Source organism: Teleopsis dalmanni, chromosome 2 (genome assembly GCF_002237135.1).
Source record: "Teleopsis dalmanni isolate 2A chromosome 2, ASM223713v2, whole genome shotgun sequence".
Taxonomy (NCBI): domain Eukaryota; kingdom Metazoa; phylum Arthropoda; class Insecta; order Diptera; family Diopsidae; genus Teleopsis; species Teleopsis dalmanni.
In genome coordinates this window covers 72,593,794-72,603,378 of record NC_051847.1, presented here as the reverse complement: position 1 = coordinate 72,603,378, position 9,585 = coordinate 72,593,794, and positions in this window count along the sequence as shown.

Here is a 9,585-nt window from a genome sequence, read left to right as displayed (position 1 = left end):
ATATAAATATAATGCAATAAATCTGAAATATATTAAAACGTTTTCCTTATATTGACTCGTCGAAATTTTAACTCTATTATAGATACTTTTGCATGCTGTTAAAATATGGTACATGTTGCAGATATTTTAAAGATAACATCAAAATGTTCATTATATATTTAAATAGAATAAATTAGTTTCATGTTGTTATAATTTAGTGAAAGCTAGATAAATATGTCAATATACATGTAAAGCATATAAATTTTAGATAAATATTCTCACTTGTTGATTATTTGAATTATTCTACTAATTAGGAACTGCTTAAATATTTAATATTTGGAATGAACTTAACCACTTTTATCATACATATAACATATTTAGTGGTATTTATTTTTTTATAAAATTTTGAATTAATTTTTTTTCCTACTATAGGTCACTTTTTGTTAAATAATACAAACGTTTATTTAATTTTCTATAATACGTTCTATATTTCGACTCTCATTGAGTGTCATCATTAAGACTACGATCTGCACAATTAATTACAACAATTGTTGAATTAATGTTGAATGTTGAATTATTTAACAAAAAGTGACCTATAGTCGGGAAAAACAAAATTTTTATTTTTTTATATTTTTAATTAATTTAACGGACCTATTCTGTGAACTTGACAGATTTGTCAAATTCTTTAATAAAATTTTTGATTTTTATAAAGCTGAAAGCTTTTTGGTATTCTGGACACATCTTGACAAATTTCAAAGCTCTTAGTGCTCCTCACCACCCTATGGTGTAAAGTGTTTTGTATATAAAACTGTTCGTAATTGTTTGTAATTGTTCGTAACTATTCGTAAAAAGAGCATATATTTTAAGTTGTCGAAAGCATTTTTCATGCATTCCTATCACAATAAAAAATATGCTTGTAAAGAGCGTATATTTTTGTTAAGAATATTTGTCATGCATGCAAATAATAAAAAGTGCTTAAGAAGAGCATATTTTTATAGTTGTCAACAGCATTTGTAGTATTGATAACTAACAAGGAAAAGAGCTTTTTATTTATGTCACAGAATACCAAAACCTTTACAGCAGTCAATTTTGACGAGTGTCAATGTTTGACAAGTTTATAAAGTGCACAGAATAGGTCCGTAAATCTAAGTAATCTTACTAAGCAGTAACTAACTTACTAAGCTAAGTTTTAACTACTAAGCTTTAACTATATTTTATTGATACGGAGCAGAAAGTGAGTGTACAACAGTGCATATGAGTTATAAGATATATTCATATACCTACTTAAAAATATGCCCCTATTCTTATTCATTCCATAAGAGTAAAATGAGTAATCACTATTTACTATATAAACACTAAATTTTTTTAATTTTTGTCTTTATCATTTTTTTTATCATCATTATTTAAACCATATGTTCAATTAATTATCGAAGATAACTACTTTTAAAACTAACACGCACGATAATGCAGTAAAAACTTTATTTTTCAAGAAATACTAATAAATTTTCTAGATTTAGTTACTTTTTAGTGGTATAAATATAGCACTACTGAAATTCTCACTGATGAACTAACTCAAAAATTTTTACTGAAGTTAAAAGACTAAATTCTAGTTTAGTGTTCTCTCTTCAATAGTTAACTTATCTATTAATAAATTCCAATACTAATATTTTGGTAAAAATATTAAAGCATTTTATACAGCATCTAACTATATTATAAAAGTATAAAATGTAAACTTTATGAAAAGAATCTTAACATGAAAGAGAACTTAACAGTATTCTTCAGGAACTTCCATAGCCTCTATACCAGTGATTTCCAAACGTGGGTCCGGAGGTGGTTAAAAATAGTTTGTGAATAAAATTTAAAACTTATGGGTACATAATTTTGTCTATAACCTATATCATGTACGAGTATCTATGTACTTATACAATTCATTATACATTATACCAGAGATGACCAGCTCAAAGAACTTAAGGCTCTTTACAACTTAAACTTACAGTTGCAAGGTTCTGGAGACAGAAATTTAGAAGGCGTTGCAAACATATTTATCTTTGAAGATAAAATTCACGCTTTTATCTTTAAACTTAAATTATGGATGGGCATAGTTGGCGAAAAAAAATTATCTGCATTTCCTATATTTAAAGCACTTCTAGATGACCAAAATTGCTTACTTACTATAAACAAAAATATCATGGTGGTCTTTGGTCAAAACAAAAAGGTAGGTCTCCACACAGATAGTTTTTCAATTTTTTATTATATCAATAAGCTCGTTTTGTATTTTTTTTCCACATTTTCGTTTCTTTGTTGTTTGTGGTTGGCGTAAGATTCACAGTATTTGCATATTTACTCATTTATTTATACAAATGTTAATTCATTATATTTATCCATTTACATATTCATTTTGTTACTCTTTTTCAGCATTTGCTTTATATTGCTATTATGCATTTTCATTAGTTTGAGAAAGCAAGCCAGACAGACTGATATAATTAACAAATTGATTTACCCTGTAAGGATACTTTAAAATTTATATATAAGAGGGCTGATGTCTCATACACCATATAAGATATAAATTAACAACCTTAACAATACTTGGAGTTTGTAAAAACCAAAAAGTAAGAATGATGAACCGCTGAGCCAAAATGGTCGTCTTCATTAGTGCAGACCTTCGGCTATAAGTTGTATGGTTAAAACGACCATTAGAAGGTCGTTGGAAAGTTAAGAGTTATGATCAATTGCTCCATCATCACTTTAACAAGTGACCTCTGTTAAATACAATTTTCCCTTACGGTATAGATAAGTGACGATAAAATAATCTCTCAATATGACAATGTGAGACAAGTTACTACTATTAGGAATAATTTGGAAAGACAGTAATGAAGCACAGATATTGCTTTATCAAATCACCACGTATTTCGGTCAATACGAAATAATAAGAAACAGTTGAGCGATTTGGGGTTCGTAGATGGCAACTGCACAGGAGTACTTCTAAAGATGAAGAAATTTTTTCAAAACAAAATTCGTTTGTTGACTGAAACCATGAAAATGTTAATTATAGTTACTGAATAGCAGTACTTTGAGTAAGGAAATCAAATGGAATCGTCCGATAATAAATTTACACACCAATAATTATTCTCTTCTAGGGTCTGAATAAATTTCTTTGGCAAATCTGAGGTCAATTACTGCTTAGTTTGATGAAGTGATTAACAATAATTTAGTCAAGGTGTAAATAGGGGTTTTGAAGAAACCTCGAATTAAAAAAGAGTATAAGTGCTTAAGTGCACTAGCTCAAAACAGCTTCAACATAATATTGAATATTTATATTGTAATTTAATATGTAGTTTAATGCATAGCTTCTGATAAAAAGTAAACAATAAATAATTAATCAAATTAAATTAAAAATTATTCTATCCAATAAATTCCGGAAAAATAAAAAATTTTGATTTAGTTTCTATAGAAAATTAAATATAAATGCTTTTTATTTGTTTAAAGAAATGAACAGCAATTATTATTAAATATTTAATTTTTTAGTTTAGAAAAAATATTGTTTCAAATATGTAAACAATTCAAACAATTTTATTTATGTTGTAATTTAATCAAAATATTTGTTTGTTTAATTTTTTGATGACTAAATAATTGATAACTACCAAAAAAAAATAGTTTAAACATTAATTTTTTTTAATGTTTAACAAGCTATTTAAACAAAAACAAAACGTTTAAATAATAATGGATATATAATATTTATATACGCAAAATAAATACATTTTTTTTCTCTTGAATATTTAAAAAGTTAAACATAAAAAGTACACTCCTACCAGTAATATTAGCAATACGTAGTGTACTGTCACCGGGAAAATAATAATAAGTAGGATTGCTTTGATTGACTCCCATTTATATTTTATTTAATAATATTTTCAAACATTTTTATATTTCTCCTAAATGAATTATTCAAAGAAAGTAAAGTTAAATAAATAAATATTAATAAGTATAATTTAATTTTTGTTTTTTTGAACGTGCACAGAATACTATGCTGCACTTAACCAAAATTTGAAGATTTTTCTTAATTAAATTTGAATTAAACATTCCAAAAAGATATCATTTATAACAAGTCAGATGAAGAAACCACATTCTATCTTCCATTTTTTCTTTTTTTTAAATTGTACATTTTCTTGACAACGTGCAAAGTATATATTAATACATTTTTATTTCTGCATTTTATTAATTCTGTTGGTTTTTAGCTTTAGCTGGTTCTCTTAATTTTTAATTATTTTGTTTTTCAATAAAATTTCAAATAAATAAGAAATTGCTTTTGTACAAAAAGCATTTTAATCTTATTTTCCATTCCCATTACCGGATCCAAATATACAATTATTTAATAATTTTCCCAACAGACTTCATCAAAATTAGTTAAGCAGATTTCGCGTACAATATTACTACACCATATTAGATTATTCAATAAGTTTGCGGAACGAATATGGAATAAGAAATTTTCAATTTTGAAAATAAATTATTTTTAGGTATAACTTCCAGAGATCCTTTTATTAATTAATCCCGTCTTTATAGTGTTTTCTTCGGATAGTCTGCTCAGTTTTTCTTCACACCAACTATTACCACTTTTTTGATGAATTACAAAAACAACTATGTTACTTTGTATGAAAAATGCGTTTTATATTTTTGTTTTAAAAAATATTCGGCAGAAATTACGAGTTATTCATGATTTTTATATTTATAACGCAAAAGTAACAGTTATTTGTGCGTTTTAAAATAAAAAGGAGAATATTAATTATTTGAAATTTAAATAATTATTTTTGAGGAATATAATATAAAGCAAATTTTATTATTATTTTTTGTCTTTTATTTTAAAATGCGAATGATAATAGTTAAAAGGTGATTTTTAATTTTTTTATGATAACTGTTACGTTCCCAAACCTATAAGGTTTACAACTCTTTCTAGTGTTTATGCAGCTTTTGAATTTACTTCACTTGGTTTGTCTTTAAAGCATGTACAACCACTTCCAAACAAATTAGCCTACCATTACTTTTGAAGCGCCAGATACTTTTTTTAACCATGAAATTAATCGATGTCTCTTTAATATTGAAAAATACACTGGCATGTCAATTTCTAATGTCTTGTTAACAATAATTGTCGTAATAAAATATCGGCAATAATTAAATTTACTTAAATTCAGATAGAAAGTAAAATTATTCTTATACTTATGGTATAAGTGGTATAAGTATATGCAACTTATACTATAAGAACTTAATCACATTTTTTTATCAATTGAAATTTTCGAATTACTATATATAACTGTAATAATGCGTATTTCGCAATACACGAAGACTAGTGCTTGATATTAAATTTTATTTTTTATTTTTGGACAATTTGACGACCCAAACATTTGTTTTGGATATTGCCAAATACTCATCATCGATGATCCTTGATAATTTTATTTTGATTTTATTTTTTCGTATATAATTTCTGGACTGCAAGTACTAATAGTTGTGTCAGTACTCTGTCATGCTTGAACTGCATTATGTTCATATGAGAAAAAATTATAATGGCTCAAAATTTTTGGTATTACTACTCTTTTTAATAAATAAAGCATATTGAACAACGTATAAACAAACTGAATAATAAAATATATTCAATTTAAATTCTGTATAGTCATAGATGTACAGATGACTTAACTATTTTTTACTAATCAATATTTAGTAGATAATTAAGAATTCCCTAAATTAATATGAATTTGTTATAAGAAAAATTCTTGAACAGAACTTTTTGTTCTGTTTTCATTTAATCCAAAAAGTTTTTCATGTTGTCTTAGAACTACAAAACAATTTGGCAATTTGTTGTGTGTCATAATTACAAGGATTACTTTATTTATAACATTTATAATAACAAACATGAAGATGATGGTTAGGCATAAGAAATCAACATTGTTTCTTTATAGACTACAAATTAGTTAAACACCAAGTTACGAATAAATTTAATCCTTTACACGTGTACCTGCAGAGAAGTGGCGTACTTGGTTCAGCAAAGTTGTTCGAATAAAACGATGGATTCGAAAAGCATCTGCTGATGAAGATAGAAATATTATCAAATGCTAATGTGTGTTTGCATGGATGTTGCTACGGATTTGTCTAGGTACGAGTATTACTGTGATAAAGCTATTTACAAATTGTATAAAAGCACAAACTCATGTACAAAGCGAAAATGGCAGATACTATATGTATCTAGGAGTAATCTGCACATATGCACAAGTGTATGCAAGACGAATCTGCTACATTTGCAGAATAGAAAATAAACTTTATTAACTAAATCCGTTTAAGCATGTGAATAAGAAGCAAATAAGGAAAAATAACAATGAAGTTACGAAGATAGTAGAAACAAAAATATGTGAAATGCATAATAAATACCACAGCGGTTAGATTGTATATGGATGAGTTGCTGGTGAAGAAACTATTTAGATGAAACCAGCACGGAAGTGAGTATTACACAAACACTTGCGCACTTTTGTTAAATGCTCGTACTACAATATTTGCATTACACCCTCGTTTACAATAAAAGCGCACAACAATTGCAAATGTGGCAGCATTTAGGTGGATTTAAAAGACATCTACGTTGCTATATGGAAATTCTAACTTACACTTTCAGAAACGTTCTTCTATTTATGCATGATAATCTTTAAAATGTTCTTGTCAGCTTGACACATTCTGACATGGAACATTCGTGCCATATTGACAACGATGGGCGTAGATACGACAAATTTTCAGTGATATATGTATATATATATTTTCTTTATATTTCAAACAGACTTCCTTTAAAAGTTAATGACACTATTATGACATTACTTTTTTAGTTCATAGACATAAAATTATTTAGCTTCTCAATATTCTCATTTCAAAATGTATGACCTCCAAAAATTACATATCATGTGGCCTAGTCAGTAACATTAACGTAGATTCCCTGGCACACCAACGTGGCTTATTCGGTAACGTTAATATAGATTTCTTAAAAGAACAACGTTGCCTGATCGGTAACGTTGCTCTAGATTCCTTAATATACCAACGTGGTCTAGTCTGTATCGTTGATATAGATTTCTTAGTATACCCACTTAGCTTAGTCGGTAACGTTAATATCACACGTTGATCATTTTTGTTCTGATTTCAGAACAGGAAAACCTGTTATAATATAAGTTGTATGTAATAAATTCAAAATTATAAACAATTCTGATTTAACTTGAAAATATGTAAACAAATGTGATGATATGTAATCCAATCAAAGCGTAGAGAGCGGTTTTGAAAATACCTCAAGTTAAGAAAGAGTAAAAGTACTCAACTGCACTGGCTCTAATAGCTTTAACATAATAATATATATAAAATAAAGTAAAAATGAAACAAAAACCCAACCTTTCTATTACAAAAAGACACAGGGCTTAAGAAATGTCTTTGCAACACCTTTGGACAACCGTAAGCTATTCCTGCTATCATTACAAATGTCAGTTATAACAGTTATAATAACAGTAAGTAATAAAAAATAATTTAAGAATATTGAACACATTTGAAGTACATTATTAGAAACACCAGCACTGTAGAAGACCATTATTATGACAAACTTGAAAACATCGCAGAATAAAAGTTGGATAAAATACTATATTTATGCTATAATGGCTTTTTCCTTTTATATGTCTTATATAGAAGCAGCAATTATTACCATAAATATCATAGGCAAGTAGTTACAATTTTTAATCTATAAATATGTGGAGTGTATCTACAATCCCAAACAACAATTCGATTTATCATTACAATATTTGTTCCAGTCTCAACTACATAGTTTTCCATTTGTAAAATAGGGATATAGCAAAGTTTAATTTTTACTTCCGTGTAATTCAGAAATGTAAAAGCAACAGAAAAAATGACATTAAATTTACTACCACAAAGCTTGGCTCCTGAAATTAAATTTGTACCAAATTATTTTACTTTGCCATATCTACGCATTGACAGCAGATAACCAGATAACGTTTTGTTTTGTCATATGTGTGCAGTTGTAGTCTCTACAGAATAAATTGAAGGACAAAAGATAGAAATGTCAGAAACATGTAAGACATGTAAGCCGAATGAAAATTCAATCTGTAAAGCTAACATACAGCAACTGGCAATTGTCTTTAGTTATGTCATGTCAATATCGATGTCAGTTAATAACATGGATACAAAGTTGCCAAATCCTTACATTACACTTTCGCAACATATGTGTCCTGGTACGAGGCTTTGGCTTTTGCGAGCACTGCAAATACATGTATAAGTAATAAGCAATCCTTACATGTGGAAATCTGTAGCTTAAATTTTGGCCAAATTGTTTCATTCCTGCTGGTTATGTAGGCTGTTGCGTTAACTGTGTTAGTTTACAAAATTAGTTTGTTTAGGGAACTAAAATACAGATAAAGTACATATATGAAATAATTTGCTTATTCGCTAAAGTTTTGGTTTAAGTTTTCACGAGACACATAATTCGTGAAGGAAATATCTTATTACATTAGCACTAAACTTGTTGTTGGTGAGGAATATTTTTACAATTTATATGACCTAATAAGATGCCGGTATTGAAGATTCATCCTTTTTGCTCCAATTATGAGTATAATAAAATATTTTATATTACAGTTAAAAATACCAATATTTAGTTAGCTTAAAAAGTTTTTAACATTGTTTTTTTTCTGTGGTACTACAACGGGTCATTATTTTGAGCTCTAGTGTACTTTCTTGGTATACAAGGCCGCCACTCCAACTTAACCTAACATCTTTTTTAATAGGCAATGTTTAGAATGTTGTTAACTAAACCGCATGAAATTAGGAAATGATTTGCTGATTCATGAAATTATTAGAGTTCAAGTGAGTTTTGAGCACAAGGTCCCCACTGCGACCTAACGTAACTCAGGGTAGCAAAAAAATTTAACAGAAAAAAACTTTAATTTTAAATTATTTAATGATTCAATTCTTATTCCAAAGATATGGCCTAGGGAAAAAAATAAATTTGGTTTTTAAAATTCGCTTATTGTTAGTTTTTTAAGCTAAAATAAACAAAACAATTTCTTATTTTTATGGTCGCTCACAAAAAAGTTGAAGGTGATGGAAACAAAAAATATTTAAGCAAGAAATATTTGTTAAATAAAATAATTTTGATAATAACTATTCCAATTTTATTAGACTGTTCGAAGGCTCCATAATTTTAATATCTCTTGTAGGTATAGCGAGTCTCTTGTATAGTGTTTAAAATATAGAACAAAAATATTATTCTATATGTAGGGTTCATTTGGCTGCCAAGATTCTCGCACTACTATAAACATCTTGGGAGCACAAAAACATCATAAGGCATTAACACAATGTTTTAAATCTTATATCGTGTCCAACTTGCATTATCTTCATTTTAAAGAAAATAAAAAAAATACTAAAATATTAACTTCTATTTCTCTTAATTTTTTTAATAGCTCACAGATCAACGCGGCCTTTTTGTGTCTTTATAAAATATTTATATACTTTTTAATCAAACTGTACTATATCATCATCAAATCAAATAACAAAACAGGAAACTAATATATTAACTTTCTTTTCTGTTAA